Source organism: Gallus gallus, chromosome 10 (genome assembly GCF_016699485.2).
Source record: "Gallus gallus isolate bGalGal1 chromosome 10, bGalGal1.mat.broiler.GRCg7b, whole genome shotgun sequence".
In the NCBI taxonomy this organism is placed as follows: domain Eukaryota; kingdom Metazoa; phylum Chordata; class Aves; order Galliformes; family Phasianidae; genus Gallus; species Gallus gallus.
This window is the reverse complement of record NC_052541.1, coordinates 9,879,704-9,901,204: the sequence shown is the minus strand read 5'-3', so window position 1 is coordinate 9,901,204 and position 21,501 is coordinate 9,879,704. Positions and strand designations below refer to the sequence as shown.

At 41.3% G+C, this 21,501-nt stretch overlaps 1 protein-coding gene across 7 annotated transcripts in view; it reads right to left on the bottom strand.

Annotated features, from left to right (window-relative positions):
• Positions 1–21,501, bottom strand: part of SEMA6D (semaphorin 6D) — a 604,413-nt gene that overhangs the window by 41,970 nt on the left and 540,942 nt on the right. For all 7 annotated transcript variants that reach the window (XM_046899132.1, XM_040706508.1, XM_040706507.2 and 4 more), the window contains one exon: positions 564–708. The gene's annotated coding sequence lies outside the window, so the exon portion shown is untranslated. The remainder of the gene's footprint in view (positions 1–563; positions 709–21,501) is intronic.

Genomic DNA, 21,501 nt, shown 5'->3' with positions numbered 1-21,501 from the left:
AGTTTGTTGTTGGCTTGGGCATGTCAGTGAAAGCGTAGAAAGCAATTCCAGACCAAGAGCCCTGCTTTACCCAGAGATAAATGATGCCTACTTTAGATACACATAAATGCCTTTTGAAGGTGCAAAATGGTGAAGAACAGCCGCTAGTGCTGGCTGCATCTAAGGAGAGGTAAGGTGGTCTTACTAGATTGGAGCCCACAGCCCCATGCAAATCAAATCATCTTTTACTGAAAGTGTGATTGCTTCTTTTGGACTATACACATCAGCTAAAGAATGCTACCAGATCCCTGCAAGTACTGCAAATTTCACGGAAGAATAGGATAATACTTAGAGCAGAATTTGGTATAGAAATGTTCTAGGTTTTTTCTTTTATTGCTTCAGTAATTTCATGGTGATGTATTTTGACGACAATTTAAGGGAGTTCTATGTTTATGAGGCAATAACAAAATCTCCCGCAAAATAAATTTCCAGGTGAACTTGTCTATTAATATATAGTATGGCTTTTTGTGAATTAAGAGATGAGACAGAACAATGCTCAGGAGAAAGCAAGAAAGAATATGTACCTTGACTTCAGAATGGGGAGCCTTAGGTTCCTTTTTCAGCTGAGACCTGGCATTCGTAGTCTGTGAAATGGAGAAAATGATCCAGCACGCAATACGTTCACTGTGCAGCAACTTCCAAGGCTTCGTAGTGTGCTCCCACTCAACCCTGCAACCAAAGCAATTCCTTCAGACATCTCATATTTCTGCCTTTTTTCCCCTTTGTCCCAGAGTCAAATACTGTTCAGCTGAAATTTTTGTGAAAAAGCAGTGCATCTCTGGAAGCAGTTTCTGCTTCCCCAAAGCTTCCAGCATCCTTCCAGCTCCTCTGCAAATATCACTGAGTACATGGCAAAAAAGCACGGAAGTATAACCTTATTACTGATAATAGATAATAGAAGCGCCATCAACAGACCGTGATTCAAGGTGTAGCATGACTGGATGTATTTTAGACAGCAAGGAACTGAAAGTTCAACTTTTGGAGAAGCACTTGGTGAGGCTGTATTTGGCCACAGCTTGGGGACTCCCTGAGGAGCACCTGTTGGTTCAGGGTTGTGTACGCCGTGTAGATACCGAATCAAACACACAGTTTACATCCTCTGGCAGTGCAGAGTGACCCGTTCTGACAGCCCACAGCCTATGAGTCATATGGGTCTATAGCCTTGGAGAATTGGATTGGATCTATTTAGTTTCAGCCTAATTAAATGATAATATGTGGTTGCAAGCACTACATAAGGCAAGTAACAGTTGCCAGATGGAATCTACCATACCTGAAAGACACTCTCAGGTAACAGGACAAATGCTCTTGCTTATTAGCAAAACAGTTAAATAAACACAGATTTTAAAGTTGTTCCCTCTTTTAATGAATTCAGCTGTTTTGGGGCCTATGGCAAGGGAGAGGGAAGTGGTGAAGGTGCAGTGAGCTTCTCAGCGCCAGCCAGTGCAATCTGCGTGGGTGGAGGAAGGGCTCTGTGCTGAGCAAGGCATCTTGGGTTACTGGAAGCCAACACAGGCTCTTTACATGGACTGTCTGCATGGAGCTACCTGACCACTTAAGACTAAAGCTGGTGTTGCGTAAGGTCTGACCTAAGATAATGTCTTTTTCTGGTGCCTAAAGGACTAAGCAGGTCTTCTCCCAGCTCAGCTACAGATTGGCTGGGAATTGCTGAGAGAGATTTAGCTTCCTTTGGGCCCATGGCCCACCACAGCTTCCCACGCAAAGAATAGTCCTCGCAGAGAAACCAGAGTGGGAGCTTGCACAGATACAGAGAATTGCCCCAAACCAGCCACTGTCTCAAAACACACACGTCCTTTTTTTGTCTTTGCTCAAATTCAGCAAAGTGTAAATGCCCCACGTCAGTCCTGAAATGCACTTACTACGATGAGAGAGGGATAAAAACATCTCTGTGTTGCTTGTGCCAGTTTACTGCTAATGGGCGGCAGTGACTCATCAATGGATGAAATGAGATTTTCAAGTTCTTCTCAAATGATGAGGTAGTTTTCAGTGCTCACTCAGTTTGTAATTAGATACACTATTTATGAATATGTTTGTCAAATAATGCATTTGGCAGGTTTTAGAAAACATTCCTGGCTAATTGTTTTTATTACTCATCAATTCTGAAAGGGAAATAACGAGATAAGATTCTTGTCATAGCCCAGTGAAAGGGATGGCAATATAAATACTGGGTCCATGGCTGCCTATGATTTTTCTTTGTTTTACTGCTGATTTTGTAGCTAGCTCAAGATAACCTCAACCTCACAAGTGAAACTAGGTGGGAGGTTGGCCAATGGCAAACTTCACAGTACAGTTTCATAATTGACTGTTTCAATGACGATTGCCTTCAGTACTGCGTGGCTTTTTTTTTTACAGCATTCTGACTTTTTGTTTTGATTTCGCTGTAAATCATACCTGTTTCCATCTATTCCTTACTGGGTCCCATTCAGAAATACCATTTTCAGGATGATGTTTTCCTACTAAAGGCTTGATTGAAAGATGGATTCAGGGCTCAGACACATGCTCATTTAGCAAAGCAGATGCAGCAATTTCCTCAAGCTGTTTGTTACCACCTGTTTGTCGGATGCTGCGTCCCACCAAGGACTGGATGGAGCAGACCATGTGAGGCTTTGGTAGCTGCTTCATTGCAGTCCTGCGGCTTAAGCTAAATTCCCTGGACACACTCCCTCCCATTTGCAGATGGCTAAGCCTCAAACATACACTTAAGGCCCGGTGAGGTGGACTGGAAATATTACTGGTCTGAGCAGTTTTCCTGACCGAAACCAGAGCTTCCAGTCCTGCGATGAGATACACCACAAGACTTCCAAGCCTGTCCTGGGCAGCCACTGAGGTTGTGGTTGGGCAGAGGCTGTCAGCCACGTGCTGTGCGGGACCAGGTGTCAGTGTGAGCACACGTCCCCTCCTGTGTGCTGACGCTCATTACCAGACCCAGCTGCTTTTTACTGCCCCTCTGCCAACCATTCCTGCCCTGTAACTCTACCGGAGAAGGGATCATGTGCTTCTTCCCTGTGCCCTGCGGGCAAAATCAGGCAGCCACCTGCTTAAACTATTTAAACCTGCTGTAGATTTGGATCCATGACAGCCTAGAGGAAAATCAGGGAGGAGTCTTGGAGGCCACGCTGCTGAAGAAATGCAGGGAAATGTCTGCCACTGGTGACTGGGAAAGCAGAGCAGATAGGTCTTAAACCACTGTAATGGTTTGTTAATGCTGTGGGCTCACAGCCACTTCTCTGGGACTGCTAGGAGAGAGGGAGGTTACACTTCGATGTAAATCTCTGCAAGATCAGCATGTACACACCCTTCACAAACCTGCTCGTGCAGCCTTCACATGAGCCTACAAAGAGCTGTTGATTCAGGTTTTTCTAAATAACACAAACATATTTTTTGGACCTTAAGCTTTGGAATCGAATGCAGTCTGCTAAACTATCCATTAAAAATAAACTGTATCAATGCAAAAAGCACAGCACCAGCTGATGCTGTGAAGGTGGACCATTACATTGAGAACGTGGGTCTGTGTTTGGAAACTTCATTTCTGTGAATGTGCCCTACTCAGCTGCAGCCCTGCAAATACACTGTGCCAGGCTGGCTGGCATGAGTCAATCTTAGTGCTGGATCCAATGCTTACAAACAACAACACCCCATTTGTAAGACATGTCTTCTTACTGCTTTTTCTGAGCTTCAAAAATCCACTGCTAAGACACAAAATTCATCAGTCAGCTTTGCTTGCTTTGTGGTATGGGGCACTTTTTTTCCTTTTGTATATATTTTAAAGTTATCTTCTCTTCAGTAGAGGGTGATAAGCTCTGGTATTGTTACCCAAACAGCTCAGAAATGTCAGCTACAGAAAGCAGAGGCACTTCAGAAACTAACAGGGATGGAGAGATCTGCATATTCATAGCAGGAGGGAGGCAGCAGCACATGCAGACTGAACCAGTGGCATTAATGGGTGAGCTGATTAGTGTTTATTGGGCTGGGGGAGAAATGAATTCTAATTGGCTGAGACATTTTTGTTATTGTGAAATACATTTGGCTAATGCAAATGGCTCCAAATCAGAAAAGTGACATTTTTGTGGTGGCTGTTTATAAACAGGATGTAGTTAGTGTAAGGCACTCACAGCTGTAGTAGCTGCAGATCCTCAAGGCCGGACTCAAATACATTGTACTTTATCATCAGTTTTCATGTTTGCTCTGCCCAAGGCCATCAAGTCTTTTACAGGGAACCCAAGAAAAGAACCTGACGGACTGTCTGGCACTCGATATTGTATGACAGTTCATTGTTTCAAGAGATTCTGCATCCTCCCCTGAGACTTTCATCATAGCATCACAGGCCCAGTCCTGTTTTGGATTAAGTTGAAGCCAATGTCATCTGCTTTTGTAGGTGCACAACTGCGTCTGCAGTCAATAAAACTGAAAGCCAGGAAACCTCTTCAAGACTAAGAGTGAGAACTTCAGGCCTGTTGTTGGCAGCAGCCAACCACAGTAGGGTGGTTGGTGCAAGTGGGTAGGGAGAGGGTAACAGTGAGATGATGGGGCTTCATCAAAAATACAGCTTTCCAGAAATACAGCTTTTATCCAGAACTCAACAATCAGGTATCTTCCTAATGCTTGTGGTAAATTAGACGAGAGTGATTCAGTAACCATGGTACTGAAATCTGTAGCAGTTGATAGGAGCTGTGCTCCAAACTGGGATGTGCAGAGTTTGACTTTGGCTCCAGTAAAAACAAGTAACTACTAACAGTACTAACTAAAGTAACTTATCTCCTGCCAAAAAAACACATTCCTTTGATGGCAACAGAAGACTGCAGTGAATGGGCCATCATCTTCACCTTCCCCTCTATGGACAATGTTTGGAAAGGCCATCTTTCCTTGTTTCAGTTATTTGGTTTTTTTTCCCCCAGTACTAACACATTTTGAAATAAAAGAACAATTTGTTACTTCAGAATTAGCACCATGACAACTCTTCGTATGGAAATACAGTTGTTCTGCTCTAATGAAATTGCTGAGCTGAATGCACAGTTTGAAGTTCATAGCCCATTGAAATGATGATTTATGGATGTTTTCTTGCAAATTTATTGTATTAACATTATATATGACATATTTTTTTACCACTAGACCTTTGGAAGGATCTTTTGCAAGATCCCTCTCTTGTCAGTTGGGAATATTTCTGTTCAGGTCAATACTGACCTGAAGGAGGGTTTAAATGGTACAGCACACCAGAAACCTCTTAAGTTTCTTCTTTCAGGTAAATGCTGGGCTCAGCCAACTTGGATGGACAATGCTTTAAAAAAAAAGCCCCGCTTTAAACTACCTTCAGTTATATCTGATCTCAGCTCTGGGAAGACATGTCATCAAGATGTATGTGACAGAGAAAGAAGCAAGAGAAACCACTGCACTGGAATGGGCAAGGAAACTGCAAAGTGATGACCACCTCCCAGCATCTCCCCTCGTCTTCGTGTCCAGCCTCAGTGTTAAACTAATTACATGAGAGGACAACAAAAATGTGGACTTGAAGAATTAGGGAGAGGTCGTGATGGATCAAGAACCATTTTACTTATGTATAGTTATAATATGAAAGATAAAAATAAAGGTAAAGAACAAAAGGTGTTGGGGAATGGGAACATTGAGGTGTGGGCTTCTCTCTGTTGTAGTTCCACTGTATTTCATTTAGCGAAAATGCTCAATATATGGCAAATATTTGGGAGACCAGTGCCAGAGCAGTATTTTGTATATTCTGCGGATGGAAGTGTAGTGGGAATCTGGTCAGCAGTGTAATTGTTTATATTCATTATAAACAATCTGTGTTATTTGGCAACAAACCCTGCCTTTCTGAGTTGACTCTCATTGCTGCTGCTGAGATTGTTCCATCAGCTGGTTGTAATTTTACTTTCGGGGCATACAAAAGTACACTGTATTTCTTCCAAATTATCTGTGGGAGAAATCTGAAGAATACACTAAAGGCTCCCTGCTCTTCTGGGACTCCTTTTGGCCCTCTTTCTATAGTCTCTAACGGCCATAAGAGGAGGCAGACTAAGTTTAGTTTGTGTATGCTTTGCTGCATACACAAACTCTACTTCTGCATCTTCTTTTCATGCTTTAATCCCTAACTACTTTCTGCTTAAACAGTGATAGCAAATGAAACATGAAAAGAATTGCTACAGTAGATAAAATGAGTCAAGGACTGAGGGCAGAAGATCTTGCAGTGAAAGAGTAAAACCCCTTTGTAGCTTTAAATATGAAGCAAACATTACAGAAGCCAGTTTCTGAGTCCTCTGCACACGGCTGATGTTATCCCAGTTGCACGAGTATGGCTTTTGCAAGCTGGGACTTAGCTGGGACCTACTACCCTGCACCTGAAACGCTTACTTGCGCTTAAGATCAATATGTATTTGTGCTCCTGTCCAGAACAAGCAGATGGTAAAAGATTTTCTATCTAGCAGATATTTGGAACCTTCCAAATGATCAAATGATCCTCTATTGTATAAAGATGAAAAAAGGGCTAGCAATGAATTAGCTAATAAGCTTTGTGGTTGGGAAGTTTTGCCTTATGGCTACCCAAGACTGCCCAGAATGGGTCAAAGCAAGTACTCAAACCCTGAAATTTCACATTCTGTCTATGTGCTCTGACTACTATGAACTGGTCACTCAAGAGGAGGATTTCTCTTGACACTCTTGAGCTGTTCCAATTTGTAAGAACAATTAAATATTCACTGAACTTAATAAGCGATGGATTCTACGGTCCATCAGTTTGAGTGTTCACCTCCAGTGTCATGCTGCAGGTTTGCAGGTTTGCTCCAACGACTCCTCAGAGGCAGTGGGCATGGCTGAATCGTTGCATTGGGACTGACTTTGCTTGACTGATATTTTCCAGAGAAAAGGAAAAAATAGAAACCCCAAGACAAAGTGCTGAAAGACAGCTGACCAGCTGTGCATGAGCCCTACCACATCCCCGCCACTTCTCTGACCACAGACCTGACCATATTCAAGAAAAACACTGCAAGGAACAGGTCCCAGCCAGCAGTGTTTCAGAGGGTGTTCCACTGGCTGGGGCAGTGTTCCTTCCCCTCCTTGCTGACAGCCTCTGCTGCAGGGGAAATGCGTTTGTGCTCACACCTGTGTCTGGAGATCACAATCACAAAAGAACATGAAAGATCTTTTTCACATTAGGTACTTCTAAAAATTTCCAATAAGTTTCTGTTTTACTTGGTTTTCTCCCCTTGTCAATTTTTGCCAAGCCTGTGCTTGTCACGCCTGGAGGCTTCAAAGTCAGAAAGACCCTGATGCTGAAGGTGGCTGTTGCTAGTGTGGGAAGGGCTGTTCGTGGCTGCAGTGTGCCTCCAAGGAAGGGGAGGCTGTGCTCTCCTCTTACACCGGACCAGGTCTGCACCACGGACAGAAGTCAGCTCCTTGTAAGCTCTGTTGCTGGAGGCTGAGCTGGTTCTGCCTTAGCTAGTTTAGCTCCTTCCCTTGTCCCTCCTGCTCTTGAAAATTGCAGCATGGGCACAAGCTTGTCTAAATTTCGATCAGGTGATTTTCATTTGTTCAGTACTTGAAGAGCAGGAGTTATTTACCGAGGATTTAAATTTCTCTAAAGTAAAAAGAAACCAAATAGCACTGCTCTTTAAGCATGCCTCCGCATTTAGAAAGCATTGGGTTACACTTTCCATTTGAAGCTTTTCTTCTTAAAAAGTTATTCAGCCGTCCCTCCCGAGAATTTCCTGGCACTGCCCTCCCGTGTAACCCAGCCCCCCCTGCTCGCCAGGTGTGCGGGTGGCTGTCACACCGAGAGCTATGGCGTAACCTTGGGCGGCACACAAACTCTGAACAGGCATTCAAAGAGAGCTTTCTGTATTCTTACCTATAAGGTGTGTGCTGTTTTTCTAATGGCGTTTGTAGAATCATAGAACCATTTAAAGTTGGAAAACACCACTAAGATCCTCCAGTCCAATCATCAGCCCATTCCCATTGTGCCCACTAACCCTCAGTGCCATATTTACCTTTTTCTTGAGCACCTCCAGGGACGGTGACTCCACCACCCCCTGAGCAGCCTGTGCCAATGCACCACCACTCTTTCTGAGAACAAATTGTTCCTAGTATCCAACCTGATCCTCTCCCGATGCAACCTAAGGCCTTCACTGCTTGTGCTATCACTGTTACCTGGGAAAAGAGGCTGACCTCCACCTCACTGCAGCCTCCTATCAGGGAGCTGTAGTGTGATAGTCTCCCTGAACCTCCTCTTCTCCATTCAGTACCTCAGTTTTACTGTATGTGCACCTTTTCCTCTATCAGTTGTGAATGAGAAATTAACTGTATTGACTTTTTGGATGGCTTTTGATTAGAGACAGATCTCTTCCCATCAGCATCTCAGACATCCCTCCTTTACCTGAGTGCTATCAGAACTGGTAGGAGGCAACCACCATTTCTATTCGAATGAACCCTACTGTTATTACAGTGTTAGGTACTCGGCACTGTCTGACCCTGCAATTCAGAGGCCCAGAATTTCTGCTCTCCTGGGAAATACTTCTGAAAAGTAGTGATAACTAAGATAATAATAGTACTCAGCACTACTGTAAAGCTTTGAATCCACAGATCTCAAACCATACACCAGCACTTGCTACTAGAAGAAAGTTAAACACGTGGCACGAGAGATCCTATCCTCAGAACTGTGCACTGGGCCATTACAAAGGACAATGGTCAGTTGTATTAGGTAAAACACTGATCTCACTGCAGTTAATGGCAAAATGACTTCATGGAGCCATACAGACAGAAGAGTTTTGTGAAGAGTATCATGGTCCTCGTATTTAAAATATGCCTTTGTAGCAAAGCACTGCAAACTGTAATGCAGATATTTGCTACGTGTTGCATATCTTGCGTGTCCGAATTATTGTTGATGACTATACATAGTACAGTCAATACAATTTCTTCTTAATTTGAGTATTCATCAATGCAACCCAGCAATGAAACTAGAATATTGCAAAACTACTCTACAAATACTGCCATCATTTCAAGTGGATTTACTTGTATACCAGATTTTTTGTTCACATTTCATAGAAACGTGAGAAATTTCATTCTCCTGGCACCAGCATTCATGGTAAATGGCCTTCAATGTGTCATTGAAGAGATTTTGACAAATAACAAATTTGCATTTGCATGTTTACATACTTTTGTTTACTCTGGAAAAGCACATGGACACGTCCAACTAGGAGGGAGAAAGATAATCATGTACCTATATGACAAACTACAGCTGATCAATGCTACGTGACTAACAAGTATCTTACAGCCTCAGAGACAATTACAATCAATCCAATCTGCTAAAAAAGTGAAAAAAAATGTTATTTCTAAGGCAGGTTTGAACAGCAAGCACTTCTGAGGCAACTATAATCTGCTTATGGATTTTCTACAAGCAGAGGGATAAACAAAATTTCCCTGATAAATGACTTACTGTTAATTATTTATTGAGTTCTGTTCTCCCACCCACTTTAATGAACTCTAACATAGTGAATCTTGATATCCAATATAATGAGAGCAAATTTTCACCCTCAGTGTCGTGTGAATGGCACAATTGCTTTATTCTTTTATTCACGAAGTGTCAGTCATTTTTGACTCTGGATCACTCAATAGAAGTAAGATGTGCAGTGAATGGGATTCCAGTCATGTCATCCTGTTAGTGCAAAGTGATTCTCAACAGCACTTGACGGCGCACTGCTGGATTGGCTCAGTGCATTAAAACAAACCAAATTATGCTGTTTTTATGTACATATCGGTACTTGTTGACACACTAGTAAATTGTTTTAATAGCCTGTACTTATGCAGGTGTATATCTTTGTAGTTAAATTCCAATACATTATAAAGCACACTTTACATAGAAAATATTACTCTCTTAGGAAAACTGTAATCACAAAATTTAGACTCAAAAATACAGTACTGCTAACGATCTTATCTTCGAATAGCCATCATAAGCTAGATGTGTGTGACTGAATCAGACGTGAGTAGCACAAGACACAGCTTTGGAGCTTGGGGAATAAAATGTGCTGTCAGTTACAAAGCACTTACAATGGTTTTTCTACTTAGTTATTTGTGGCCTAACTGCAGCCTTCGTGAAAACCAACCAAGATGCTGTTTTACTTAATCCTCAAAAATAATTTATTTTAAGCAGAGTTTAGACCAGATTTGTAGTTTGTGTCAAACAAAGGAGACGATGAATGCTTGCCCCAGTTAATACCACCTTCACATGAAGGGTGTGCATTGGTCTAGCAATGCAATAAATAAATCCGCAATGATGAATAATGGCACTCTGCTCCTTACTCCTCTGCTTCTGCTCCATGCTGCCATGCCAACCCAGCTGAACAGAAAATATTTCTAGTTTATGAAGATCAACCAATTTCCTCCAAGTTGTGGTGGTCCTTAAAGCCGAGGAGGAAATTATACACCTCACTAATCTCTAGGGGCTTTAGTGACCAGGTGACTTACTGATGTTTTTAATTGGTTCAGCTGTATAAGTTTGATGTGGTTTGCTACACTTGCTGCTTTTGTTATGGAACATCAAAACACCCAAGAAATCTTATTTTAATGCACCTCCGACCTCTCTTCTACCCACACAGCTATTATTGCATTGTGGTTTTCAAAGTCGGATCAGAAGGGGGTCTTCCAATTACCAGATGAGTCAAGATTCATTCCCTGAGTCCAGATGCTGAGGGGGCAACACACAGATTGCTGATACGAGACAGACACTGCCTGGCACTAGCACATCTCACTGAGGTACCTATTCTTTGTCTGATTGCATTCACATCTATCTATCTGTAAGACTTAGTGTCATCTCTGAAAATAACTGAACCTTTGCCACTTAAACATCTGATTTCACTCCTTTCAGAACAGAGATAATGCCTAAGAGCCCTGGAAAAATGGTGCCTTCAATTTGAATACATTCAGCATTAGAAATATATGAGCTATATCTACTTAGGGAGGCAGAGAAGGGGATGGGCTGATGGGGCATTCCAAGACAGAGGATGGGTCATTTAGGGATCCCTTTGTTTTCATATTGCATACTTCCTAGCCAAAGAACTAGTCATGCAGCAGCCTACAAACCAGGTGAGCCGCAATTAAAAAACTTACATGAAGGATATGGAAGTGAAGATTCTCTCAAAATTACTAAATTTAATTGGTAGTCCATCGGTGCAGTGCAGTTTTGGTATTGTTAATATTATTATTTACAATAAGCATTCTGTTCCATAATGCTCATTCTTTGAAGAATACCTAAAAGATTTAGCTTTGTCCATATTTTTATTTCTCAAAGGCAAGAGTTTGTTCCCATTAAGATAAGTGTATCTTGGATTTGAGTTCTGTGGGATCAGTGTATGGACACAGCACAGTCTGTCTACCTGCAGCATTCTATACTTTTGGCAATTCAGTCCATACTGATGATCTCTTCTGCATAAAGAACATGGACAGCTAAAAGGTGCTTATCTCCACGAGAACTAAGCATGTTTTACTGGTTGAACTGTTTAAAGCCAAAGTCTATCAAATGTGTCAAAAGGATATTTAGCAATACCAGACATTTTAAGACATTTGCCTCTGTTTCTCCATTTTTGTACAAGCACAACTGGACTGGAACAGTAGCACTCCCAACCTCACTTGCTGAGCATCAAGCAGCTGCCACTCAAATGAAGTGGTGGCAGGGAGAAGACCAAGGTGGATAGGACTGATCAAGTCTGGCACTGGGAGCATCACAGCCTCAGCCTGTCTCTGAGCTGTTAATTTGGACATGCACATGCTTCCATTTCTAGTTACAACTTTCTCTGACCAATCAGCTGAAGTTCTTTAGTGCTTACCCTCTGCTTTGAACCCTTCAACTCTGCACAGAATGCAATATATATATATATATATAATTCTTTCTTCACATTTTTACATAAAAAAATCCACTCTAAAGTTCATTAAAGTCAATAGCTTCAATAATCATTAAATCAGCCCATCTTTATATCTAGTACTGAGTTACAATGCATTATTAAAAATTTCTGGAGTGGAACTCACCCCAAACCTCTGGTCTGCTGCTAATAGCACTGCATCAGCCTGCCTGAAATATTATTCCATCCAACAAATCATAAACAAGCTGTTCATGGGAAAGCAAAGCCTAGGAGCAACCTGCTTGTTGCACTCATTTTTTTTGTTTGCTTTTAGCATTAGCTTCTTTGTTCTAAGGTTCACAAAAGCTGTTACAAATTATTGGAGTCTTAAACTTCACTTGGCTGCATGCATGCAAAGTTAGCAGAAATTACTCACTCTTCACGTGCATGATAAAGCTGAGTGCTGTGATTCATCTCACCTCACGTCTGCCCCAGCCACTGGCCTTATACATGGAGCGGAAGGAACCATGCAGCCATTAGGGCCGGTCCCAGCTACGGGTGTCTTTGGCTGCACCGCAGCTTAGTGCTGTTCTTCCCTGTTGGCTACTGACCCCCCAGGGCAGCCACACGTGGGAGCAGCCCCAAATTTGTACCAACTAAGATAAGCCAGGTTAGCTTGGGAAGTTTTGTATCAGAAGGTACCGACTTACTTCTGCTGTAGACAGAAGAAGGCTACAAATAACAAGAAAGTATAGGAGACGGAACTATTACAGATCACATTTGGTGTTGCTCTTGTTAAATTGCATGCAAAGCCTTGCTGCTGATTTTAATTTCCTTCACACCACTGCGAACGGAAGAAAGCCATCCTATTTCTGTGGTCAGAATAAACACTGGCTTTCCTTTTTTCTTTTTTCCTCATTTTTATAATTAGTGTCTTTTTACAACTCGTTAATTCTAACTTGTGAATTGCGTGCTGCAACTCCACAAAAACAGCCTTAGTTGCTTTCTGTTGCAGTCAGTGAAGCAGAGCTGCTTAGAATAGTAGATGAACAATTTAATGAAGAGAAAAGAGATGTGACAAAACGTGGGTTCTCACTTCAGCTCAAGCCCTTCCCAGGCAGAAAATGGAGCGCTGGGCATGTTGTGGATGGCGTTAATTGCGTGACAAGAGGGATGTAATCAATCTCCGCTGTATGTGTGCTCATAAGAAAATTTGCAACATCCATTTATCGATTACAGCTAAAATGTAGGGATTACTTAAAAAATAATTATCGTTTCTCATAAATTTTTAGATACTGGCTTCAGTAAGGCAAAATGAAGCGCGTTTATGTGCTGAGCTGCCGGTTCTGCCGTTTCCAATAGACTTAGCAACTTTACAGGAAAAAGCTACAGGGACGCACTACCCACAGATCTGAGCACACCAACGACAGAATGCCTCCCAGTGCAGCTGTGGCCGGAAGAATGGGATGTTTCTGGGAGATCTCCATCCATGGCCAGATGTTTTCACCCCCATTATTGTGAAGCTCTGCAGATTTCAGATGGCCTCTGCATATCCCGAGAGTGTTTTCAGACTACTGGAGGATAACTTCAATTTGCATGCTTAAAGACTTGCTTTATAGGCTGCTTTTTTGCAGCCCCTCTTTGCCTAATAGGTAAGATCTTCCCTGCAGATGGCAGATAGAAGGAATGAGAATTTCTTCTCTACAACAGCCTCTGTTTGCTCATGATACAAATTTTCCAGGAGTATGATACTTCTCGCAGCAAGTGTTAATATGCTTAATATGCACACAGACATGCATATGTATATGCTCACATGCATATGTATATATGTATACATTACAGGGATTTTTTTTTTCTTTCATTGAAGCCATCTGTTCCTGATGAGGGCTCTCCTGGGGGCTGACCTCAGGACATTTCTCCTAATTGAGTAGGAGAGGGCCTCAGGGTTATGCACAAGCACAGTATGACTGCATACAGCAAACTCAATGGACACTGCAGCTACCAAAAGCAGGAGCACCTGAATGCAGCAAGAGAGCAGAACGATCAACCGGGGAGGGAGACTGGTGGGCAGACAGCAGGCAAACCAATGGCCAAACCTAGCCAAGGATACGGCTGAGTCCATCACAGCTGAATCAAATACATTTATCTAACTGGATTCATCTGCCAATGGGACGTGTACATTAGTTTAAGAGTTTTTAAAGCATTTTTAAAATGTGGTTGTTGACAAAGAGAATAAATAGAACCTCCTCTGTGTGCCTTGTACCTACCTAAATTAGCAACTAAAGAAAACAGATTGTATTTAAGGGATTTTAATATGAATGAAGTTAATGATGACATATTCCAAATAGTACACTTAGAATCAGTCTGTAATAACAAGCTAACAGATGTTGGCATTTTTATTATTAATTATACATTTCATTATCATATGATTATTGTCAAACATCATTTGACAGCAAAAAACGTATAAATGATTCACACGTTTTATATTGTAAAGATGATACCGTGTTTGATTTTAATAAGCTGACTATAATATGCCAAGTGCAAAATGTACTTTGTTTTAGCAGCCTGAAGTACAGGAAGCTTCTTCATAACACTACAGACTGACTAATCTAATATGGGTTGAAGTTCTAAAAATGAAACAAAACACACAGCTGTCACATGTGAAGGCGAAGCATGTATTTTAAGATTCCATTAAGTAGCTACAGATGGTAAAAAATACCCATGTGTAAGGGCTGCTCTGAAACTAATGCCTCCTGTTTTATGGTGTTGGCCCACAACAGCAGAGACAGATATTGGTGGTATGGCATTAGAGGCTGAACCTTCCCACCAGCATTCTGTTACATGCTGTTGCCGTGTGACAGATGGGACCAGAGGGGCAGTCTGACAGAATGGCATCTGTCATGGAAGTGCAGAAGAAGCAAAGGTATGGAATTGAATTACTCCGTGTGCAAAAATGGCACCCATTGACATTTATCAATGTTTGCTGAATGTTTATGGAGACCCAAAAGCAGATGTGAGTGCAATGAGGCAGTGGGTGGTGTGCTTCAGCAGTGGTGACAAGAGACAGTGGGTCGCCTCTGCTACACGTTGTTAAGAGTTGGCATGCAGGCTCCTGTCCATCACTGGCAAAAATGTATAGCTAATGCTTGTGACTATGTTGAAACATCACACTTTGTGGCCAAGAATTTGCTCTATCAAACAGCATTATTGTGCTTTATGTATCTGTTGTAGTTTCTATGGAAATAAATAGGAGGCATTACTTTCAGAGAGACCCATGCATATATCTAACAAGCTTCATTTGCCTCTGTTATTCATGTGATTATGAAACAAATGTGCTGGGGAATACTGATCCTAACAAGTTGCCATCCAATTAAGAAAAAATTGGGGAACAATTTATGCGTTATTTGCTGCATGATTGCATTTTACTCACAGTTTGTTTAAAATTCATAAAGTTTCATCTTTAAAATGAAACACTGGAGTTATCTTATTGATTTCAAATCACATTACATTTATCCTTCAGACTGCAGCTTCAGCAAAGCCCGCTGTAGGTACAGTAAATATCTCCAAAAGAACATTTGGGAAGGAAGTGTAAATCTCGACTGCATGTCAGAGCAGACAGGTCAGAGCTCTCCAAATCAAATACCGGTACACTTATCTTTATAATCACCCAGGACTTTTTTTTTGCTTACTGTTTTTTAGATCAGCATAATCTTTCTTCATTGAATAAATGTTAAATACTGTAAATGACAGTTCACTGAGGGCTATGCTAGTCTCAAGACATCATTTAATCTAATACAATCAAAGAGCAGTCATGTCTGAGAGAAAGGTGAGTCCGCTGCACAGTCAGCTTGATATTTTTTTTAACGGAATTTAGTAATTGTTAAACAAGTCATAAACATCCTTGCCAAACTCCATCACTTCAAAAAGCATGATTGGTAAATGAAAATGGATCCAAATTACCCTCTTCGCTTCTGCAGGGCATGAAGTGCATGGACATAGTAATAATTCTGCCTTCCTGTGTCCCTCACGCACACTTAACCATTTCAGAATTAAGTCCTTCCAATGATCTCTTTCTCCCTTTGTTCACGTTTCATTTAGACCATCCTTCCCACTCTGTATTAGCACAGTTCACAGGAAGGCTATTTCAACTTGGTGTTCTAACGCTTATCTGCTTAAAGTGCACATAATGCATGTCTGAAATACAGCCATTACCCAGAGCTCTGATTGCAGCAGATTGTTCTCAGCTGACTCACAGAAAATTGTTTAGCCCTCAAAAATCGGGTTTTAGACACGGAAGTGTTTTTGAAACTTGAAGATATCAGAATTAGTTCACAGTTAGAATAAAATTATTTTCTGTTAATTAACCAAGTAGCATTGTCTCATTAAAAAGAACGGATTTTCAAGGACATTGAAACAGCACCAGGATAGCTCCTTAGCCACTGGAAACAGCAGAGCCACAGAGGTGGCATCAGTTGCTCATCTGTGCCAACACCCTCTTCACTTACTGCTGTGTAAGGAGGTTAAATACCAAATCTCTGTTTCTCATTGCTATAAGTATGCTTTCTTCATTGTTCTTGTTTAGACAATGGAAAATGAACAGTCTTTTCTACATGGTATTTTCCATACAACAGCAAGATACCTAACTGTCAGGCTTCCAAGTGCCTCAGAGACATCTGATTTGTTGCATCCCTTTTCCTGATGGCTGGAGTAAAAAAAAAACCAACAAAACACCACCGCACTTTAGCACAAAATTTGCTTAAGGCTGAGAATAAGGAGGAAGGATGATATTTACACTGACATTTTCCAAGTTATGCCATTGCCTGAATGCTTTTGTAGGATTACTCCTAGAGGATCTATTTAGGGTTGGTTCTGGTCTGGTCTTTTTATGTTTTATTTACCCTGTGCATGTTTATTGTTTGCAAAATACACAGAGCGTGGAATCTCAGAGGGTCATTTTCCATTGCTGCCCCCTGCTGTATATTCACCAATCTGTTCCCCAGCATTTGCAGAAACTGGGCACGAGTCAAAGGGCTTAAAGAGAAGTTTCTGAACAGTTTGCACGCAGAGGTTTTTCCAACCACGTGGCCCTGTAATTCTAGGAAACTGTTGTTCAGACATCCCTGCCCATCCCTCATTGCCAGGCTCTTGCTTCTGTGGTTTCTGTGCGGGGAGCACTGTTCTTTCCCAGACATCAGCATCTGACACCCAATCCCACCCTGCCAGCCCAGCTCATGGGCAGTATTGTGGCACAAGGCCAGTGACTTGATGCTTTGACCTAACTGCCCACAAGTTGTACTGAAATTCAGCGTGGAGTATATCGAGATCTACTTTCATTTCATTTGACTTCCTATCACGAGAAGCGCTGAGAACCTCTTATCACAAGCGGTAACGAGGTTTCTTCTTGAATTACCAGACTCAGCCCTACCAGGACCTGGCAGATTTCCAGTGCAACCTATAAGCTGGCTGGAGCTGAGTAAACAAATTATAGTGAATTTATAGTGTACAAATTTAGCCTCTCATTCTGTTTCTGATCTGTCAGCGAACAGTTTACAACTTGCTTTGCTTCATTCATAATTTAAAATCTTTTGGCAAGGCTTTTCAGCAAATAACCTGTATGCATGTGGTGAGTTTTTAGCAGATCTTTGGGATTTTGAAGTCTTGAAGTGCTAACAAATTTTGATGGAGGCACAGGCTTCCATCCCTTTCTTTTGATGAGGCAACAATTACTATTAGTATTAAACTTGTTCATACTCAGCATTTCACAGAAGTTTCTGCCTGCCATTTTGTGGAGTAATAAAAGATTTTCCTTTTACAACCCTACAAAGGCACAAGTGTACATTCCAAAAGCAGCCACCAAAGGAGAATAAGCCCACTGAAAAGAACAGCCATTGCAAGAAGACTTTGCTTCAGAACTGCATGACAAGCAGGAAGACAGAGATGGAGCCTAAAGGTTGTTCCTAGAGCTAGCTTTTAGCCTTTTGTGAATTCTACTGGATTAAATCTTAGCAGAAGAAATTGCTTGGCTGTTGAGTGCAGCCCTCAGTATACTAGAAAATAACTCACATTTTCCCTCCTCAATCTAAAATTGCATTCCTTCCTACATAAACCTAAATCCTACTGACAAAAAACCAAGACTGAAAATCCTATTGAGAAAAACTTGGGCAAATGTATCTCAGTACAAAAGTTTTGTTTTCTGGTGGTAGATGTTGCTACTGGAAAAGTCAGGGTGATGCCAGCATCACCACTCCCAGCAAACTTGGAAAACCGGAGCCAGAATCCACCACCAGCTCTCCTATTCACTGTAGCTGTTGGATGAGCAGCTCTAAAGCAAGGACAAGTTGAGCTCTTTCCAGGCTCCTACCTCACTGCATTTTCTTTTGCAGAAGCTATGATTTTTTTTTTTTTTAAACGTCACAATAGGATAACAACTGAAAACACAGCTTGCTGTCTGTTCTTGGTCATACCATGCAGTAATGGTCTGCATGCTAGACATACTTTGTGCACCCTTCCCAAATGTATCCTTCCTGAATAGTTACAGGCTCCTTAAGTATTCTTGATTTGCCAAAATATCCTCTATATAAAGGGACTATTGTAGGTCACAACAATTACCCTAAGTTTCTCAATTTTACCAGTGATTCGGGGAATCTGAAATTCTCCTCTGCCAGAATTTCACTCAGCCAATTACATCAGTAAAATACAGCTGGGAGGAGAAGGCCATCTCAAAGCATCTACACCTCTTAGGCTGCATTTAGATGTCATTTCAGCTTTATTTCTAAGATAAACATGGTACTTAAGTGATATATAGGTATTGTGATGGCCCTCTACACAGGATAAATTTCAGCCAATTTATTGTGGCTATTTGTGGAAGGAAAGACAGAAAACACTTGAACATTATCAAAGCAAAATCCTACTTAAAAAAAAAAAAATAAAGTGATGGAAGCTAACTCAATTATTAAAGATTAATTGTCAAATGTTCCTGTATCTGCTCAGCTGTAAAGTTAGCAGAAAGATGGATAAACCTCAAATAAAGCTTTAGAAATATTTTAATGACATATAAACCAATAAATTTTCAAATGATCACAATCCAGATGGTGCAATATACTTTGGAACATGGCGGTAGTAGCTCATCACAAGACACTACCAGCCATCCTGGCTCTTCTGTGCCATCTGTATTCATGAAACCCAAGCTGACCTCTCATCCTGACTCAGTAACCTGCTGCCAGGCATCCATGCTGACTGCGAATTGTATACAAACAGCAAATGCATTTATACAAAGCCTCTTCTGCTTCCTCAATAAATTCTGTGAATGCCATAGCGTCTACAACAAATTAACAGCAGAAGTCATGTCGTACTTGTCTAAGATGGCCTGGAGTTCTCAATGATCTTGAGTTACTGGTAAGCCTGATGAAACTTTGCATTATGTTTGTAGCAACTCCAGCTCCCGTTCTAGCTTCAGATACATTAATTAAATGGTTTCATTCATTCACTTCCTTCTCTCACACATACACACATGCAACTGGCAGCATCATTTGATGGCTCTTTGGAGGTCTGGGGACTGTATGTCTGCCTGTGCTGATATACACTTGAGAACTGGAGGACAGAGACTAAATGTCCTGATTAGGTTTTTAGATGGGCCTTGGAAATGGACTCTGACCTGATTTCCCTTCTCTCTGAGATTATTTTACTGATCCCTTTAAACAAGCATGAACAAATCTAGTATTTCTATACCAAAACACCCTCATTCGCTCTAGAAGTAGATTTAGAGAAAAAAAAAAAAAACAACCCAAAAACAACCCCACACAATTTTAAGGAGCAAAGGAATGTTTCACCAATGATGAAAAAATTACTATTTAAACAAGAACTGTAAGAATTTTATATTACCCACAAGCAAGACTTTCTCAAAATTGAAAACTAAATTCATGGTTGGAGTATTTCTTTAAAATTAATAGAGTCCTTTTGCTGTGTTAACATTTTTCGTTCTATGCTGTTGCAACCACTCTCCCACTCCTTTATCTGACTGATATGGTAATAACAGGTCCTAGGGCCATATGTTCAAATACATTAGAATTCATGATGACTTTGTTCTAGTTTCTTAGTTCTTATTAAGGCTGACAGTCTTCAGGGAAAATGAGCTTTTCTAGCACAACTTCCTCAATGTTGTAAAAGATTAACATATACAAATACAGTGTTTGACTGCACAAGTGTTGCATATTGATTGTAGGCCTGATCCTGTCTGTGCTTACTTCTGGGCATATTGGAAACAGTCGCCTTTCCTTCAAAGGGAATCTCCTGGCAATGAAATCTACTGGTATGAGCAAGAATTTCCAGGATAAGGTCGTAGATATGCGTAGATATGAGCAAAAACAAAACTTTGGCTAGAGATAACAGGCTGCGAGTCACAGAGCAAGCTGGCACATGCACTGTGAAAGCAAGAGATGCTCACCCGGGCCTGACCCCGCTCGGCTGCAGACGAGCTGTTGTGCTGCTCGCCTGTAGTGATGCCCCGTGGGCAGCCTGTGCGAGACCGTACATGTCTCCCATTAGTGCACATCTCCCAGGCATCACGTAAAGATGGGCCTTTGTACAGCGATAGTGGAATTAATGCAAACCTAAGAAGTACCTGCGTGACAACAAGAGGAGCTCGAAAATGCTTTCTGGGTGTATAAAACTTGCAGATAGGCAGTTTCAGAGGGGGTTAAACTACTCAGAAAGTCAGATCACGATAGAAAATAGTTTGGCCAAAACAAGTAAAACCAGAGAAGTATAAATGCTATTCATTGACATTTTCGAGGTGAAATATTTTGACTTTTTGTTCCAAAATATTTTGGCTTATTGTTCCAGTTGCAATCTGAAACTGACAGGTTGTTGGGTTCTTTTTTTTGGGGGGGGGGGGCAGGGGGGTTAGTGATGGCGGTTTAAGAAACAGCTAAATAGCCCTCATTGAAAATAAAGTTCTTTGTCTCAGGTAAAAAATGTCTTGCATCAGCTGGGACTGACATTTAAATATACTTTTTCCAGCCTAGACATGAGCAGAAAAATGCAGCTCTAATCTTAACACATTCTGGTAGAAGTACAAAACCAAACAATTGTTTCCAAGTATGAATGCTATTGGAAAAGCAGCAACATTGCTTCAGCTTTCCAGCAAGGATTTTGTTGTTGAATTGGGTTATTTGAAAAGCACCCACCATTCAGTTTTATTAAAAGGTCTTTCCAATTAACAAAACAGCTGTGTTTAGGATTACAAAAAACAACCAGACTTCCTCAGAGCTTCTGTCTAGCCACAAATCTGCCATTAGACACGCAGAGATTTGCACCTCTCCTCATATAAGACGTTCCAAGGCCCTCCTGGCCTGCCTTCAGAACACAGGGTCCCATTTTATGAACTTCAGTTACTTTAGTCTGTGACCTTTAAGATTAACTGTTTGGGGATTTTCTTCTCACCCATTTTTTATCCGTTATCCAATCCGTGCAATTGTTTCAGAGCAACTGTGCTTGGGAAATGCACTTTGCAGAGCGTGGAAAAAGGAATAGGTGCTAAGGAAGGCTTCTTATTTATACAGAGAGGCTGCGTATTACATTTGCATAATATGATATCAGAAGAAATAAATCG